This window comes from Hemiscyllium ocellatum, chromosome 18 (genome assembly GCF_020745735.1).
Source record: "Hemiscyllium ocellatum isolate sHemOce1 chromosome 18, sHemOce1.pat.X.cur, whole genome shotgun sequence".
Lineage (NCBI taxonomy): Eukaryota > Metazoa > Chordata > Chondrichthyes > Orectolobiformes > Hemiscylliidae > Hemiscyllium > Hemiscyllium ocellatum.
In genome coordinates this window covers 3,695,066-3,715,455 of record NC_083418.1, presented here as the reverse complement: position 1 = coordinate 3,715,455, position 20,390 = coordinate 3,695,066, and positions in this window count along the sequence as shown.

Below are 20,390 nucleotides of genomic sequence, written 5' to 3'. Positions count from 1 at the left end.
ATCTCGAATCAAAGATAAATCAGTTACACGTACAAACACCAGCGCACATGCACACACACACACACACACACACACTCACATGATGCTGCACAGTGCATGAAGACTGGATCAGATCCTGACCTTGATGGGTGCCCTCTAAGAGCGACAGCCCCCCTACGAGAGCCACTTCGCGAAGATTCCATGTTAAAGGTCGCCGCCTCAGGGTCTGCTGAATCACCAATAGCATATCGTACCCACAACCACTTGAATCAGGAAGCCCAAAAGAAGTTGAGACAGTATCCAAGTATCTTAAACGCCTCACGAAAGTCGATAACGTCTATTGTAGACTGATATCACTCAAGAACATAACGACTGCAGAGATCACACCGTATGAGGCACACCTGATGAGCAGCTTCATCAATGGTATGAAGTACGAAACAACAAAAAAGTTAAAAAGATACAAGTATTACCTGGGACACGGGAAAGCTGAATTTGATAGATGGGACAGCGATCACGTAAACCTAAGCTTATGATGATTCAAATGGTCGTTCAGCCATTGGAGGGATGAACTGCGGGAAAAGAGAGAGGCACTGGTGGAGGTCGCAAAAGAGGAAGATGAAGGGATCGTGGAACTGCGCTGGCAGAGATAGATCTGGCTGGTGCGTTGTTGGAGCAGTGGTCGAGACAGTGCCGCACAGACAGCATCAATCGGCTAGAGAGGCTGGACAACATGGTGACTGACAGTGGAAGACATAGGTTGAGGAGGGCAGCCCACAAGGTACATGTAAACCTCTTTCTTTTATACTTGGCAACGATGAATCCTTTATGATAATCTCTTCTACTAACCTAACGGGCACTGATATGTGTCCCAATTCTACACTGAACATTGGGATTGTGAAGTGTGGACAATAAGTTCAATATAACAGTGATGCATATATGTCGATGCCGACCTCTATGTTATATGTGGAAGGTACACCAGTTACCGTTTTGGCTGATACATGGCCAGCACTTTCACTCCTCAAGTCAAGCCAGTTCAGAGAGTTGACGCCAAGAAAGATCAGTGGAAGGTTCCTGAACTCAATGCATGCATCAGATGTCGTGATATGAGAGAGTTTTACGGCACTCATATTGTGTGAAATCAGTAATGTGTATACATTCCAATTCTCAATTCTGTTCGCGGAATTCTGCCCCTTAAATTTGATGGCTCTGGATCTCATAGTGAGACTGGGATTGTATTTGCTCAGGACTGCGAGGCCTCTAGGAATTCTCTGGGGTGTCTTTGTATACAGAAAACCGACAAACACTGACCAAATACTTAACTACACCAGCAACCATACCAACAGGCACAAACAAAGCTGTATCAGAACACGACTCCAACGAATCACTACACATTTCAGCACAGACGACGTCCAGACAACAGAGGAGAACCACAAAGAAGAACGGATACTCAAAAGATGCAGTCCGCAGATTCCTCAGGAACAAACCGTGACAAGTAGACATCACATAGTCAGAATCAAGATCGACCTTTCCATACATAAAATAAGTCTCAGAAATGGCAGCCAGACTACTAAGACCCCTCGGAATCCCACCAACACTCTCAAACAAAAACTAACAAACTTAAAATACCCAGTACAACTCATGGGCAAAACCAACGTCATCTACAAAATTCCATGAACGGACTGCCACAAACACAATGTAGGACAAACAGGAAGAAAGTTAGCCACCAGGATACACAACACCAGTTCGCCACAAAAAGACTCGACCTTCCCTCCTCCGTAGCTCTTCACACTGATGAAACAAAAACACCATTTCGACTGTGGCAGGCTAAGCAAGGACATGCCAGAGAATTCCCTGAGGCCGAGCTCTCCAACCACAATACCAAAAAAAAACACATATATCGAGATAGCATCTATCAACGCCCCAGAAAACGAATAGGAAATGACATCACCACAAACACCATGAACCTTATCCATTACAAACATATAAATAGAAAGCAGGAGACATCAGCTTCGCTTCACTTGGAGTTCGCCACTGATGATGTTACCTAGCCAGGAAATGAAACGTCTGGATATCAAACCTTCAGCTCAACGAGAAAACCTGCACTCTAAGCCTAGTAGTGACAGTGGGACACCATTTTTCAATAATGCCCTCCTGCAAATCAGTGATTATTTGTGAATAAACCAAAAATAACACTGTGCCTAACACCAAACAAGCGGTAGGGCAGCGGAATGAGAAAATTCTACCTTAAAAAAATAAATTGACAAAATGATGTGAGGAACTAGGGATGACATGGACAAAGGCACTTGCAATTGTGCTCTTGTGTATGAGAGAGAGAGATGAGGAGGGAGAGCTAATCATAGCCCGTTTGAGATATCGGCCGACAAACTCAGGAAGACTCAATGGAAGACAGATAACAGGCTACTGTGAGTATCAGATGTCGTGTTACTGCATGAAACTCTCTATACTTCTCTCCCAAATACAGAATCAAGTGAAGACAGCACTACCCCAATCAGCAGAAGGGAATATGCATGATCAATAACCTGTAGCCGGAATAGTGACGAAAGACTTCAGGATGGATAACAGGAAGGCGAAGAGGTGGCTGCGACCGTTTCAAGTCCGCTTTACAGCACAGAGAGCTGTTAAGCTCGCCGGAAGTGCCACGTGGATGCACGGCAGCCATTGCAAACTTGCAGCTGGGACTGAGGAGGCATCGCCCCAACTCGAAACCAATTTAGTGCAATTATTTATTAGAAGCCTTAAGCAAATGTAGGGATGCGCCAGCTCACACTGTTGGCAAGCGCACTGGTAGGACTATTCATAAGGGCAGGGGCGTCTGGGATGCAGCAAAAGACGGTAATCTGAACTGAGAGGACGAAGTGGATATTTACATGCGACCCATAGCCATTCAGTATCAAGGACGACTAGAAATTCGATAATTAATATTTATGCAGGGATCCATGCTGGACTGGTGACTGGCACTTAGTAGTTGCCACAACGGCAAAAGGGGCACCTGACATGGTAAATAGATATTCTGTGATCAAGGTAAGAGTAAGAAACGCGATGAGGGAGTCTTTTAGTGTGGAATAGATAGATCCTTCTGCGACATCTGTAGACAGGTGAATATAGTGGAGCAGTCGCCCCCGCCCCCCGAGTTGCGGTGCAGAATGTACTACTGCAGATCGTAGCACTGGGGCTTGGCAACCAATCAAACCAGAGCATGCACCTCAGCCCAAGCCGGGCAAACGGCATTAATTACACACCCGAACCCGAAGGGAGACGGCTGTGGATAGAGAGCGAGTCTAAAGCTGGAGGGGAATTTGCTTGCTGGAGATAAATGGCATAAATGCGACGCCAGTATTTTGGGAGCTGCAAAAGGCCATTGCTAGATGTGAAGGAAACAGAGCATGTGCTTTTGTCCTAAAACAAGACTAGAGATTAGGCGTTGGCTACACTTGTTGGATATGTTTGCACACAGCCCAACGGTAGACTGCCCAGAAAATTACTGAGAACCTGGCGAGAAATGCCAGCAGTCAGCGTCCGCCGGATGCATCGAGCCTGACACTGATAGTGGGGGGTGATCAGGGCAAATGTCGTGTCATCACCCGAACTCCAGGCTAACTACAGTCCCAAGCCTGACACGCAACCGACCACAGCCGTCCACATAGTGGATTGCAGGGGAGAAACGTGTATTTTCACCAGTCACGGGAGACTCCTTTTGGGTATCTCCCAATATACCTTGATACTGTACTTGAACAATGACCCTTGTACAGCAACATATGCAAATGATACGATCATAAACATTGCTTGTTCCTTTATCACTGGTCAGACCATGAGTGGCACGGTGGCACAGGGCTCAATTCCCGAGTCAGGTGACTGACAGCGTGTAGCGTGCACATTCTCCCTGTGTCTGCCGTAGGGTTGCTCTGGGTTCCTCCCACAGTAACAAAATATGTGCAGGTAATGTGAATTGGCCATGCTAAATAGCCCGTAGTGTTAGGTAAATGTATGGATGGGTTGCGCTTCGGCCGGTGTGTGGAATTGTTGGGCCAAAAAGCCTGTTGCCACACTGTAAGTAATCTAATCCAAACACGATGGCATATGGAGAGGAAGGGTACCACCAATCCCCCGGGGAGAAAGGAGTGTTGCTACCCGGCGATACTATCCAATACAACAACAGTGTTCGCCCCGAACGGCAGCAATTGCCGAACTCGAAGGGGCATCCCACTGCATTGGAGTGGATACACACTCGGAGAACATCCTCACTTATGGTGTATTAGCAAATGAGACGGAGGAAGGCTGAGCATTCATTAACATTGAGTTAATGGCGGATAGGAAGTAGTAACACAACATCGATTTGGATTAGATATCCTGACGGCCGAGAGAGGGGACGTTTGTCATTTACCTCAAGAGGGTTGGAATATATAAGTACTGTTGTGTGACTGAGACTTTATAAAGCTCTGGTTAGGCCCCATTTGGAGTACTGTGTCCCGTTTTGGTCCCCACACATCAGGAAGGACATGCTGGCACTGGAGCGTGTCCAGCGGAGATTCACACGGATGATCCCTGGAATGGAAGGTCCAACATATGAGGAACGGTTGAGGATCCTGCGATTGTATTCATTGGAGTTTAGAAGATTAACGGGAGATTTAACAGAAACTTACAACATAATACATGGCTTGGAAAAGATGGACGCTAGGAAATTGTTTCCGTTAGACGAGGAGACTAGGACCCGTGGATACAGCCTTAGAATTAGACGGGATCAATTCAGAACAGAAATGCGGAGAGATTGCTTCAGCCAGAGCGTGGTGGGCCTGTGGAATTCATTGCCGCAGAGTGCCGTGGAGGCTGGGACGTTAAATGTCTTCAAGGCAGAGATTGATAAATTATTTATGTCATAAGGAATTAAGGGCTACGGGGAGAATGCGGGTTAGTGGAGTTGAAATACCCATCAGCCATGATTGAAAGGTGGAGTGGACTCGATGGGCCGAATGGCCTTAATTCCACTACTAAATCTTGTGTTCTTATGGTCTGCAAAACGTGAGGTACCTCATGCTGTATTAATATTCCTGATGATTCCCAAAATATTACTAGGTTAATAAATGGTATGATGGCATCAAAATAGCTGCTTGCACGAGCAGATGACTCCTGTTCCGATGGCTCACCTCCGTTATGGAGGATCGGGGTATTGGACACAACACGTTCTACTATTGATAGGACTGGTCTTATTCATACTGCTTTGAATAAGACCCTAGTTGTGTCCCTGCCTACACCACATGATTATGAATACAGGTGGATACGAAATGGTATAACTATACGTTCCTTCCTTGTCTTCAGGAGCAGAAAATGTTAACACAGGCAATTGTCTGGTTATGACACAGATTCTCAAAATGCGTATAATGAGGACTCACATGGAGAAGCTCTTTTGGAAAATGCGAAGTCTTGACACTTGTGGAATATTCTAATATGGATTTTGAATTCGTTGGCAAATAGAAACTGAATGGAATTAAGTTGTCTTTTAATGTTGATTAACAACATGTTCCTCAACATAAAACTAATTGGGGTTGTGAGTTGAGAGGAAGATAGAAAGAATTATAAGGATGGTCTAGAAAAATTGCATGTGCAAGTAAGATGGTGCAGTCCAGTGTGAATTCGTATGAATTTATGCAAACTGGAGAGGGATTACAGCACGATCACCAGACACGGGAAATCGAAATATTGTCACTTGGAAACGATTAGTTCAGCTCGGTCGGCATTCATTAAAGGTTAGAACAAATGGAACGGAATCTGATTGAAATACATAAAATTCTCACAGGATTACAGAGATTAGCTGGATGTTACCCCCGATTGCAGAGTATACAACGAGGTGTCCAAGACTTAGTATGGTTCGTAGAACAATTAGGCTTGACATGAAGAAACATTTCTTGAGTCAGAGAGCACACCTCTGTAATTCGCTACCACATAAACTTATGGAGGGCAGCCCCACATAAGGATTCGGAGGCCAGGTTACTGAGTATATGCAAGGATACATTAATTGTATTTGATTTATTTAAAAAAACGCTACAAAGGGTGTGGAGACAACGCAGGAATATAGTATGAAGAGTGCGGATTAACAGAATTTATGTAGAATGACAGAATGTGCTGTAGGTGACTGACTTGGACATGGACTGGAACTAAGAGTCAACAGTTTCAGATGAAAACGAGTACGATACTTGTGATGCTGACGCTGAAGAGACGAATTCAGTAAATTAATCGTGACACCGTAAATAGAACCTTTTGTGTCAACAGAGTTACTTGTGCGGGTCAGGAGAAGTCACTACAGGAGATTCTCAGGCTGCAAGTTTTTAGGGAGCAATGAAAACAAACGTTCGAGCAGTTTCTTGCAGGTGAAGGACATTGTAAAGTTGTTCAAGCAATATGCTTGACCTGAATTTGACAGATGCCTCGATTGTAGTTGTCTGTTGGCTTGTATTTAGCAGTTGGAGGCTTTCTCCACTGTGACTCACCTTCAATTTCTGTTCAGGCAATTAAGCTTTCTGAGCTGTTTTCTTGGTTGGATGAAATTTGTTCCTGAAAAAGAAAGAAATTGTCTTCAGTATGGAAGCAGACAGTTTTCACAAATAATCAAGGCATACCTCCAGTCCATTAAATCTTATGCACATGGTGCAAAGTGCAAACTTTTTGACTGCAATTATGCAAGTGGAAATGAACGATTCGAAAGCATGCACCTTCCCCAGTCAGTGACAAATCGCCGTTCATGAACTTCACCGCACACATGCGAACAAGATCTACGACACAGTTTTGTCGTCCTGAAGAAATTTCCCAATTTCAGTCCTTAAATCTGTTGATCACAGAAACATCATTTCAAATGGGCGATTCTGGTTAAGTTTCGTAATATAACTCCTCCATATTAGCGAAATCAGATTTCCTTTCATAGTTTGTATCTTCCTTAATGTTCAGCTATTTCCCACTTACATACACGCAGAACATTGCACCAGTGGATTCCGATTGTGTTGGGGTGTGTCGTGGAGCGGGTTGGTGTTTTGAATATGTGCAGATACATGTTAGCCAGAATTAGCACTTTGTTTTTTAAGTGGAATCCCTACATTGCGCAGACAGCTCCTTCAGTCCAACAAGTCCACAACGATGCCTCAAACAGTAACCCAATCAGATGCATGCCCCTACCCGTTTATCCTATATTTACACGTGGCAAATGCACCTAACCAACACATTCTTGAACACGATAGGCAAATTCGCATGGCCATTCCGCTGACTTGTAAGTCCTTGTGTTGTGGGAGATTCTTACATTATCTAACAATAGAAATTCGGATGCACGAAAAATTCAACAAAATATTTCAATGAACCATTTTGTACTCATTACGCCCGAGGTATGACAAAGGTTGCTTGACAATTTTTTTTGTGATGATCTCTAAACGTCGGAAAGAATGAACAGAGCTTGCATGCAGGAAGACTCAATTTTCTTAATGCGCCCTACCATTTTCTTCAGAAGGTGTCTTACTTACAAGTCTGTATTGCGGGTTGAAAAATGCAGAACCACTCCGTTTCAATTTCTGCTTCAACGCACACCGATCTGCCGTAAATTTCCTTATAATGTCATGCAACATTTCAGCTATGTTGACAAAGTTACGTGATTTTTGCTGCAATGTTGTTGAGCGGAGTGACCTGTCATAACTTCTGCATTTGATTCAATTGTCATGAGCGGTGGGAGATTGGTACAAAGTTATTCCAGATCGACAAAATCCTCGTTGAAACTCAGTGTCTTCGGAGCAATTAAGGATGGATAATAAATGCTGACCTAGCCAGCCACATAATCATCCCATGAATAATTTTTTGAACATGAATTGTGTGAAGTTAGAGAATGAAATGCACGAGATGGAATTATTCTGGCAAAAGAACCAATTGAGGCATTCAAGAGTGTTGGGTGATTACGCAGAAAGAAACAGTGTGCAAAATTAAGGCGAAAAATCAGGAGACATTCAGATGTAATGATTCTCATTTAACAATCGCCACCAGGCACGTTTCAAATGGGGTTCGCTAGAATTGTCCCAGGAATGGAAAGCTTCACATTTGGGCAATGTTTGAAGGCTGTGGATCTATACTTGATGTAATTTGGAAGGATGAAAGGGAATCTTATTCAAGCATAAATAATACTGCAGTGTCGATGTTGGAAAGGTATTTGCATTTTTGGGAGAGACTCCTAACAGAGTTCACAATCTTGGCATAACGAGAAGAACTATGAGAACGGAGCGAAGTAGATTTGTAGTTGTTGGAAAGCTATTTTCATTTTTGGTAGAGACTCCTGACCGAGTGCATAGCCTTGGCATAAAGGGAAGACCTTTCAGAACGGAGAGGAGGATAAACGTCTTCAGCCAACGACTGGTGAATCAAGGTAATTCATTTGCACGGAAGGGGCAGGAAGCCAGGTCAAAGCGTACATTTAAGACACAAAGAGGTTAATGAGTATCAAGGGAAACAAAAATAACGCGCATAAGGCAGGACACGAGTGTTGAGAAACTGAACATCCCTGATTGAAATGTTACAAAGACCCAATGGGCTCAATTACGCAACTTCTGCTCCTATGCCTTCACGTCATCGATATTCAATGCGTGTCCTTTTCCATCATAACAATTTTTTGATTCTACGAACTGTGTCTTCAATCCAATGTCATTCTTCCTGGTGTGACATACCTTCTGCGCAGATTAAGGCGGTTGATTGGCACCGAGAGGGTGGACACATCCTCGTTATCCAACAATTTAAAACAGGCGAAGGCGTCAGATTCGAATAAAAGGAATAAAAGATTGTCTCTTACTGTGCATTTTCAGTGGAGAATATCCAGCTGTGAGTGCTTCTGCAATAGCAATCGTTGATTTAAATTTTCATTGAGTTACTGTGAAAAAGAAAAAAAAGTGTCTGAGATCCTGTGATCTAATGGTTAAATAAATGTACATATGGTTTTGAAAAGTCGAGTTTGGGCAGTCGATGTGGCTTATTTAGTTGACGGTTTTGTCAATAAATAGGCGATTATGGGCTCATATCCCAACATCACAACCTGCAAAGGTCTTTCAAAAAGAACCGAGTACCTTACTTCACACGTGGTTCTGGTGGTGGTGGGATTCAATCTAATGAGTGTATAGTTTAAGCACAACGCTTTCGACCGCTCCATCATGCTGCCGCACAAAACCGCACAACCACGTTTTTAATAACGAGTGTTTCAGCATCTCCTTAATTCAGGCACTGTTCCCCATGCACATTCTATGACGAACTTGACCAAAGCTCAATAACATTTGCGAGGATGTTGCAAGGTTTGCAGGGTTTGGAATGCAGAGTGAAACTGAGGAGGCTAAGATAATTGACCCAAAGCTTGAGTACTCAGCGATGGGCTGACAGAAGTTTATATACTCATGACGGAGACATGTAGACAAAATCGTCAATGAATATTTCTTCACAAGGCAGGCAATATCAAAACTAGAGGTGAGAGTTGTAAAATTTAAAAGATATCTGAGAGACATTTGTTTGTACACAGAAATGAATTTCCAGACAAAGTGGCGGAGTCTGGTACACTCACAAAATTTCCAAGGCATGTGGATCGGTATATAGACAGGAAGGGTGAAGAGGGATAAAGGACAGATTTTGGCAAATGGTTGAGATGAATTTCGAATATCTGGTCAGCAGGGACGAGTTGCAGCGGAGGGTCTGTTTACATCCTGCGCCTCTCTGAGATGCTGTAGTGGCGAACAGTAGTTTTAATAGGTTATTGACAGAAATATAGGAAACTCATCACGCGCTCAGCGTGGGGCTAGTTTTCTGGAAGATATTTGGTTCAAATCCAGCAATAGATGAAGGTTTTCCGGTCTTAGACTGCCAATGACAATTCGTCCAGACACAATTCCAAGTTCTCTTTGTGGACAATTGGCTGAGGAAAATACCTCACGAACCGTGTTACCCGTTCAGCTTCCCAGCGAATCCAAACATTGTCAACACTTAACGTGGAACAGAAGCAGGACTGACAAAGAGAATTTGTTTCCGATACAACGAAGCATACATGCTGTCTGTGAGGTCGAGCGAGTCGCCTGGGTCATGAACTGCTCACACAAATGAGAGAGAGGCAATTCCAAAGTACTGGCGTCTTAGTGCAGCACTACTTTCCGAAAAGTGCTCAAGTAACATAAATTAGAGGAAAATAATAATGCGCCATAAAAAATGAAGATGAATAATTACAGTTCCGATTGGATTAGGTTATCAGTGCACTCGGGGCTCCACCGGATCGAGAGGGTCGATAACCAGCCTCCGTCACCAAGACCGAAATGATGGAATTGATAAATGTAACCAAGTTTTACATCGCGATTGCCCTCCTTTTCGCCACAACAACAAATAACGGCGAGTGAATTCAATGCTGGATCTGATTTCACATCAACAGTGAAATAACTGTCTCCATTCACTTTCAGAGAAAATGGTGAACAACGCAACTGTCTGGAATATCAAAACCTGACGCAGCCTGCTTGGGTCCCCGATTAAGTCGGGGGCCTTTCGAGCTGGAGGCAAATGTGATAACCACAGCAGTAGGGGAAACAGTGTGGACACTGACGTGGTGGTTGCTTTGTGCTCAGCCACATCACAGCATGGTTTAGACGAAAAGACTTTTCATTTTGTGTTCAACTTCAACAAAACTCATCCCTGCAAAACGTTGCCAGGCTAATCCATTAGCACCAGTGGCAGCGCAGAGATGCAAACCCAAGCCTTCTTGACAAGTGGAACCTGAAACCAGAGTCTCAGATTGCTCAGCCAACTGAGCACAAAGGCAAAAATCAGATACACTGGAGCGTGCGCCTTCTGATTCCCTGCAGCCAACTCACAGCAACTGCAGCAGTTTTGCAGAATAAGCGGTGGAGGGGAATTCCTCCATCTGAGCCTTCCTGATTGTTTTTCTAATCAGCAAACCTGGCTTTGAATATGCATGCACGTATCTGCAACCATGATAAAAAGGAATGCAATTCCGATTAGTTGATTTGTGGAACTTTGTTCAGTTGCTCTCCTCAGATAAAACGAGCACTGGAGGTGATAAAGTACTCCTGCCAGAAACGCCGAATCTCCTGCTGCTCGGATGAAATGAAAAACTGTTTTAACACTGGAATACGAGAACGGCAGAACACGTAGCGAGGCTATTCGAAACACGTTGCCTATAGGAGTTGCGACTTTCCTTGTAATTCTACTTAATGGTGCATTTTTCCAGCAGAGCTATGAGCAACTGTCGCCTGGCTGCAAGCTAAGTTGGAAATCTGTGTGGGAATGGAGGAGATGCAACTCACATATTGTCGGTAAATCAAACAGCTCTTACTTTGGGGTGTACAAAAATCAATTTCTACACATATTCAAGGAATGTCGATGGCGATGTGAGATGTCAAAGCGGTGGTCACTGTTCGTGATTGTTCTTTTTTCGAGGTATGAAAAGTTTTCCCTCTTCAGTCGCACTCACGTTTCTTGTTGATGACTGAATCAGAGAGAAGGTGTTTCACCAGAGCTGCAATTGACTTGCATTCCTTTCCCTTGCTGTCATACTTGCCTGCAACTCTGTGATAAAAAGAAAACAAATTGCCCACAATGCCATTCGGCAGCCCGTCTACGATTTTCTAATTTCCAGTTACAACATGGATTAGATTTCAGACAAAGGTTAATATTAATAACTGTATGAGAGCAAGTGTCAACAGTTCATCTAAGTCTGTAAATATTTCCATCCCTGCTGTTGACTGAATGAACTGCAACCGTGCCTGCAGCTTCGAAACTCGAATAGGTGAACTGCGCCAAATATGATTTAGGATTTATGCTTTTGGTTCACAGAGGTTGAGAAACGCCAGACAACGTCCAAATGAAGTGCATCAGAGCCTATTCTGGGATGTATTTGACAGAGAAGTACATCATGAATCCAGTGCCTGCTGTGACAGAAGCAAATGAGTGCTCTCATTTTTGCTGATCCAGGCCACCTTCGCATGGAAAGCAAATGTGGTTCTGTTGGTACAGAAATGATCAGTGCCTGGTAACTGTGCACTTAAAGTGGACGGCCGTAGTAGGTGTTCAAATTGATGCACATATTTGAGCAGGGAGAAGAGAAAGGTAGTCGAGAGTGTGGTTCTGGAAACGCAGAGCAGGTCAGGCAGCATCAGAGCTGCAGGAGAAACAGTGGTTCTGGCAAAAGCACTTCAATATCTCCAGTCATCACTTTATCTGAGGAGAGAAATTGAACAAAGTTTTACAAAGCAATTAATCGGAACTGTATTCCTTTTAACATGGCACCTGATATGGGTGAGCAAGTGAGGTTTCCTGATGAGAACAACAGCACGAACGCTACTTTCCTGTCAATCAAAAGGCTACCACCAAGGGAAAGAAATTGCTCTTGACTGGCTTTGAACCCAGGATGTTCCAAGTGTTACACGAATAGAGCACTGATATCACGGCAGTGCAGCCGTGCCTGCTAACCTTCACACAGGCCTGAAATTGGTACCAGCTCAACGTATTATCTTTCTGTTTCGCGTAGACTGATGTCCGGTTTTTAGAATGATTGAAAAAAATAAAGAATATCACATAGAAATGCTCAGGAATTATTGACAAACATGTTGCATGGTTTGCAGAATTTGGACAGTAGGGCGAAGCCGAAAAGGCTCAGATAACTTTCCTTGCAGCGCCGAGGAAGAGGAAAGTTCATAATTGCACTCTGAAACAGGATGGCCAGCAGGGATGTAGGCATCACTGCATATTCAATACCACTGCGAAGAGAAACTTGAAAAGAAATTCACGCAGCAGTTATTTGGAATTATATTTCTCTTCACCACTAGAGTAGTATTGGGAGACTCAATTAAAACAAAACCCTTTGCTGATGAGACTGCACTAAAGCCACATCCATCACGATGTGAAAGATTGTCATCTTTAGAGAGGGAATAATAATGTTTCTTCTCAGCTCTGAACTGGGCCACTTTCGCACAAACTGATACAGCTACTCTCCAGAAAAGATCAGCTCCTGCCAGATCATCAGTGCTGGAACATCCATGCATATTCAGAACAAAGAAGAATACATCTCGAATAAAACCGTATCTGGCAATTAATTGGACTTGTATTTCCTTTCCCCACAACAGCTGGAATGGGCAGGTATATTCAGAGTACGTTATACTGACAAGGACAGAAAGCAATTTCCTCCTGTTATCTTCACACACAAGTCTCCACTGCAGAAACACAGTGGGATCAGAAACGAGTTGGAGCTGTCCTGCAGTGGGGAATGAATTGCTCAGAACAGGCCTGGTTGCCGTGCAGGAGTCAATCGAAGCTCGATCACATATAGGCACGGTATAACAGCTGCGAACACATGTGGAGGGGTTTGGGTGGATTCGGACCCACTCTGGGAAAATAACTTCATCTTAAATTCAGAGGGAGTAAGTATGACAGGGAGAGGATGGAGAATGTGTTTGAGAATGATATTAGCCATGATCAAATGGCGGAGTAGACTAATGGTCTGAAAGCACAAACCGCCCTCTTATGCCTTGCAGTCTCTGGCCATCTGATATCTAAGGAAATAGAAACAGAGTTATTTGATCAGTTCGACGTCCTGGGCAAAGTCGGAGAAGGAACAGATCGTATACAAAATTGGAGACTGGGAAAATGGGTGAACAGGAAGTAATAAAAGCGAAGCTTAATATAAAGTTTGTGAGAAGATTTGTAGCTCGGGTGCTCGTTGTTGTGGTTCTGTTCACCGAGCTGGGAGTTTTTCTTGCAAACGTTTCGTCCCCTTTCTAGGTGACATCTTCAGTGCTTGGGAGCCTCCTGTGAAGCGCTTCTGTGCTGATTTCTCCGGCATTTATACTGGTTTGAATCAGTGGTCGGTATATAGGGTCTATGTCGATGTGTCTGTTGATCGAATTCGTGGAGGAGTGCCATGTTTCTAGGAATTCCCTGGCTGTTCTCTGTTTGGCCTGTCCTATAATGGTGGTGTTCTCCCAATCGAATTCATGCTTTTTTCATCTGAGTGTATGGCTACTAGGGATAGCTGGTCGTGTCGTTTCGTGACCAGTTGGTGTTCATGGATGCGGGTTGTTAGCGGTCATCTTGTTTGTCCTATGTCATGTTTTGTGCAGTCCTTGCATGGGATTTTGTAAACCACGTTGGTTTTGCTCATGCTGGGTATCGGGCCCTTTTTTTCTGGTGAGTTGTTGTCTGAGAGTGACTGTTTGTGTGCTGTTATGAGTCCTAGTGGTCGCAGCAGTGTGGCAGTCAGTTCTGAAATGTTCCTGATGTACGGGAGTGTGGCCAGTCCTTTGGGTTGTGGCATGTCCACATTTCGTTGTCTTTCCCTGAGGCATCTGTCAATGAAATTGCGTGGGTATCCGTTTTTATTGAATACCTTGCATAGGTGTTCTTCTTCCTCTTTTTGTAGTTCAGGTGTGCTGCAATGTGTTGTGGCCCTTTTGAATAATGTCCTGATGCAACTTCGTTTGTGTGTGTTGGGATGGTTGCTTTCATAGTTCAGCGCTTGGTCTGTGTGTGTGTGGCTTTTCTGTATACCTTCGTGGTGAATTATCTGCTTCGTGGCTTAATATAAAGTTGGAAGTTAGAAGACATTCAATAAAAAGGAAAGGCGTGCAAAGGCAGAGGGAGATGAACATGGAAAAAGAAGTGTCACTCTGCCCGAAGTCTTAAATACGTTTTCATTTCCAAGATGCTCCCATATCTGCTGAGATTTTCCAGCAATTTCATTTGTTGGTTCAGAAACACAGGATGTTCTGGGGATATTTTACTTACGTGTTCGAACTGATCACTTCTGTCCCACAGTAAAACCTCAAAATCGTGCCCACCCCCACCCTCGTTACTGCCAATAAACTGTTCATTACGTTAAACACAAAAATAGCAATTGCAAAACGTTCAAGGAGAGTTCCCCTAGTTTTCCATCAGAACATTCTGAATCAATTTATTTTGGTCCAGGATACATGTGACATTGAGCCGTCTCTCTCAGACCCAGAGGAAATGGCCATTTGCTTTCTGTGTCTTTGAACACTTTGGCTGGTGCACGGTTGGTGTGAAATCTCTCGTTTTGAAAGGGACATCATTCTTAGTATTTTCGGCTGCACTGATAAAGTTGTCTCTGGCGCCTCCAGTAAAATGGAGACGATGTTCACTCAGAAAACGACGTGTCATCAAAAGCAGGAGGACAGATGTGTCAACGAAAGCAGCAAGGACAGTCGCCTGCATTGGTTTACAAGGCTGCATATGTGGAAAAAAGAACCGGAATTCTAGTAAACCTTAAAAGCGCCCATTGTGAGCATCGAACAAACGACCCTCAGATTAAGCATCTCACAGTGCACCGATTGATTCCATCAAGCATATCACACCACGGATCAGTTTGCCATTTCCCTCCGAGCATAATTCACCAGGCAGAGCAATTTGTTAAGATGTAGTTCATTACTCCCAATCACGCCTTTCATTTCTGTTGCCCCTTCAAAACATAACAAACTCTTTAGCACTTGTCCCGGGTTTAAGGTTCTAACTGAATATTTTCGTATTTTTAACAACATATTTATGTCGCCGAAGTGATTCACAGTACTTCTGGCAGTCGATAAATTACCTCAAGAAACACAATCATTTCTGTTTACAGTGTTGTGAATTTCCCATCTGTTGACGAAACAGTCGTCACAATCAACACTTTCTTCATTCTTCCTGCCTAAAAGTTTTATCACTTCTTATTGTCTTGACAGGAGTTTTGCTTATAACACGTTTCAAGAACAGGGACAGTCTTCCAATGTCCTGAAGCCGTTTCCAATTTACAATGTAAGTTTTGAACCTTTCACATAGGAAGAGCAGTTACTGAGGAAGGAGCTTCCATTAGCTGTGTCCCAGGACTAGGTAGAAAGCCGCTAAATCAGGTTGCAGTGGCCGTTTTCTGTTGACATCGGGGGCTTGGAGAATGTGGTGTCGCATTCTGCTACAAGTAAATGTCTTCCTCCCTGCGGACTCGGGGTGAATCATGGTTACAGTGTCGTCACATGGTCGGTGTCAATGCTTGATCCAAAATATTTGTGGCTCTGTGCCCTGGGTGGGCTCGAGCCAACAATCTTTCAGCGAAATGCGCTGACCATTTGAGACACAATAAATGGCACCAAAATTGACCATGCAGATATCCGAAAGCAAAGTAAGCGAAGGGATATGAGGAGACTTCGGACAGCAGGGACATTTGTCGTAAATTTTCATAAAATCCCTATTGTGTGGAAGTAGGCCGTTCAGACTATCAAGTCCACACCAAAGCATTGAAGATTACTCCAATAAGAAACACTTACTAATCGATCCCCTTATAGTTTCTCACAGCTAAATAACCTTAACTCCACATACCTGGACACGTTGGTATTTTCCATTTGCCAATCCACCGAAACTACGCAGCTTTCATACTGTGGGAGGAAAACTCACATGGGAGGAATGCAAGCACCAGACAGGCAGTATCCACAGTCTGGGTCCCTGGCACTGTGTGGTAGAAGTGCAAAGCATGTTTACTCTTCCGTCAGCTCTCTGGGTTCAAGATAAATGACACTTAAACAACTCAGGCAAAGCTTTGAAGCATATATCGTCCCTTGAAGTACGTTTGTCCTTGAAAATGAACCACATTTCAAAGTACATACATTACAAAAGAACCACTTGAACCTTAAGATTTCTTCACGAACAACAACAAGTTCAGAATTACATGTGGCAAAAGGATTAAATGAGCTAGAACATAGTATGGAGGGGAACGTTCGCGTGGTGGTGTTCCCGTGTACCTGCTGTGGAGGTTGCGGTTTTGGACTGAGATGGACAAATTCGTAAATCACACCAGTTTATACATGGACATGTTTATTTGAATAACAAGATTTCGGACCATAGGCCCTTCGTCAGATGAAGTGAGAGAGAATAACACAGAACACAAAATGTATGGGAACAGAGATCAAGGGCAGTTAGATCAAAACATCATGGAAATTGTGTGATCAGAGTGTCAAAGACTTAGTCTCTGCAGGTGAACAAGAGTGTCAGACAGTGTGAGTAACGTGTCAATAATTGAATGCTAACAGAATCGATGACCTACGATACAATAAAGTGAGGTAGAGAGATAATTACAAAACGTTAAAATAAGGTCGTACTGGAGACAAATCAAAGCACTGGAATGACATGGAACACAAACGAAGCAACTGGAAAACAGCTCCACACAAAAAAAACACCAGCGGAAGTGTCTCCAGATCCGAAATACTAGAACTCATGTTTCTCCACAGATATCCCCAGACCAGCGAAACACCTGCTACCTTCGCCACGATGTCGCAGTCCCGTTCCCCCACCCCGCCCAGTAACCCTTGCCCTTGCTCCTGATTTACAACATTCCCAGTTCTTCTGATTTTTATTAGGCTAGAGTCACATGCCGCGAGTCTGACACAAGTTATCAGTAAACCAATATTGAGCAAAGTGATTAACGTAGAGAGACCATGACAACTGGTCACGGTGATGGTGTGAAAACAGAACAATAAGGAAGATTTCACAGATACAGAACAGTGTGGTGGGTTACATGTTGTGTGACATGAACCGAACATCATTGTGGATGCCATCACCACGGCTAAGGCAGTTGACTATCCAATGCTGTTTGAAGATTTTTCGTTGTTGTGTATCTCAAAAGCCGCATTGCCCGACGTTTAGTCGAAGATTGAAAACCAAATATTCTTGATTGCTGAACTCTTCCCCGACTGGGTGTGAATAATCCTGTCTGGCAATTGTTGTGCCATTACCATTCATCCATTGGCAGACCGTTTGCATGGTCTCGCCTATATACCATTAGTGGGTATCTTGTGGTCCCATTGCCTGATGCTTATGTGACAAACAACATTGCCTGAGTCACATGAGTACCTGTCGTGTACGTGGTGCGTGGTGTACCAACGGGTGATGGTCGTTTCCATGTGTTGCAGAAGTTGCGAAGGCATGGTGCTGTGGTGTTGTGGTTAATGATGTGTGAAGGCTGAGTAGTTTACTGTAAACGGTTGCATGTTATAATTTGCTTGGGTGTTTGAAGATGAGAGGTGAAGTCATGGGGTTGTTCTTAATGTGATGCTCACCATCATCGGTGACATGTTGAATCCTGTGAAGAAAGTGCTGCACTCCAGGAAAGTACTGACGATGAAAGATACTCTATTAGTCGCATCCTCTGTCCGTCTTCTGACGAGTTCACAGCACATTTTCACTGTGGTACTCCGCAACTGGCGAATCAGTTCAACATGTACCCCGGTCATCATGAGGATATCCTTCAAAATCTTCAGGTGTCTGTCTCATTATTCCTCATCTGAGCGGTTCCTGTGCAGGCGTAGCACTTGTCGTTACGATATGGCTTCTTTAATATATTTACGGTGGAAGCTGGAGAAGTGCAGGATCGTGTAGTTATCCTTGGGCTTGCGGTGGAGCGAGATACTGAGGTGTTATTCCTTAACTTTGGTTTGTGGTGGGTTTGGTTGTATCATCTTTATAGATGGAATGGGCATTCAGTTAAAACCACGAACAGAAATACCAGGAAAGTCTCAGCAGATCCTACAGCGTCTATTCAGAGAGAATCAGAGACAAATATTTCAACTCGTTCATCTCCCACAGGCACTGCCAAACTGTTTAGTTTTCTGTTTTTGCTTCAGATTCCCCGAATCCACAGTTCTTTACATTAACCATTAAAGCAGTGTAGAAACACTTTTATCGTTCGTCATACCAAAGGTTTCTGTTTGAAAAACATTTTTCTGACCCCATTAGAAACTCGAAACGGTGCAGCACAGAAAACAGATGCATTACGAACCTCAGTCGCTGTCGCCCTGGGGCTATTGGACCAGTAATATTTCAGTTCACAGTCGAATGAGCTGAAACTTGCAACCTAACACCTTGGACGATCCTCGAAAGCAGTTTGTGATGGACCTCCAACTTTAGGCAGCCATTCCCAGAACGACAACTGTCCTCTATCAGTTGTACTTTTTCGAAATAAAGATTGGGAAATTCATAATGGAGACATGGGATCAGTCTGTTCCCATCTACTACAGACACAACCATGACACTGGGAACCAGCTCTCTTCCAATCGGGAACATGTCCCTTCGAGGCTCTCAGTGTCTTGTGTGGTGTCGAGTATTTTCATTGTCCCAGAGTCCAGATGAGGTTTGTATTCGTCATGTACCGGACCGAGAATTATTTCCATATCTCCGATCCGTTCATGTCCTGAGAACATCAGAGTCAATATCCCGTCCTCTTAACTGCAAATGTGTTGCTGGTCAAAGCACAGCAGGTTAGGCAGCATCTCAGGAATAGAGAATTCGACGTTTCGAGCATAAGCCCTTCATCAGGAATAAGAGAGAGAGAGCCAAGCCGGCTGAGATAAAAGGTAGGGAGGAGGGACTAGGGGGAGGGGCGATGGAGGTGGGATAGGTGGAAGGAGGTCAAGGTGAGGGTGATAGGCCGGAGTGGGGTGGGGGCGGAGAGGTCAGGAAGAGGATTGCAGGTTAGGAGGGCGGTGCTGAGTTGAGGGAACCGACTGAGACAAGGTGGGGGGAGGGAAATGAGGAAGCTGGAGAAATCTGAATTCATACCTTGTGGTTGGAGGGTTCCCAGGCGGAAGATGAGGCGCTCCTCCTCCAGCCGTCGTGTAGTTGTGTTCTGCCGGTGGAGGAGTCCATGGACCTGCATGTCCTCGGTGGAGTGGGAGGGGGAGTTAAAGTGTTGAGCCACGGGGTGATTGGGTTGGTACAGACCATCCAGGACCTCATCACCTCAGGGGATCTCCCATCCACCGCCTCCAACCTCATAGTCCCACAACCCCGCACCGCCCGTTTCTACCTCCTGCCCAAAATCCACAAACCTGCCTGCCCCGGCCGACCCATTGTCTCAGCCTGCTCCTGCCCCACCGAACTCATCTCCCAATACCTCGACACGGTCCTGTCCCCTTTAGTCCAAGAACTCCCCACCTACGTTCGGGACACCACCCACGCCCTCCACCTCCTCCAGGATTTTCGCTTCCCCGGTCCCCAACGCCTTATTTTCACTATGGACATCCAGTCCCTGTACACCTCCATCCCCCATCACGAAGGACTCAAAGCCCTCCGCTTCTTCCTTTCCCGCCGCACTAACCAGTACCCTTCCACTGACACCCTCCTTCGACTGACTGAACTGGTCCTCACCCTGAATAACTTCTCTTTTCAATCCTCCCACTTCCTCCAAACTAAAGGAGTTGCCATGGGCACCCGCATGGGCCCCAGCTATGCCTGCCTCTTTGTAGGATATGTGGAACAGTCCATCTTCCGCAACTACACTGGCACCACCCCCCACCTTTTCCTCCGCTACATCGATGACTGTATCGGCGCTGCCTCGTGCTCCCACGAGGAGGTTGAAC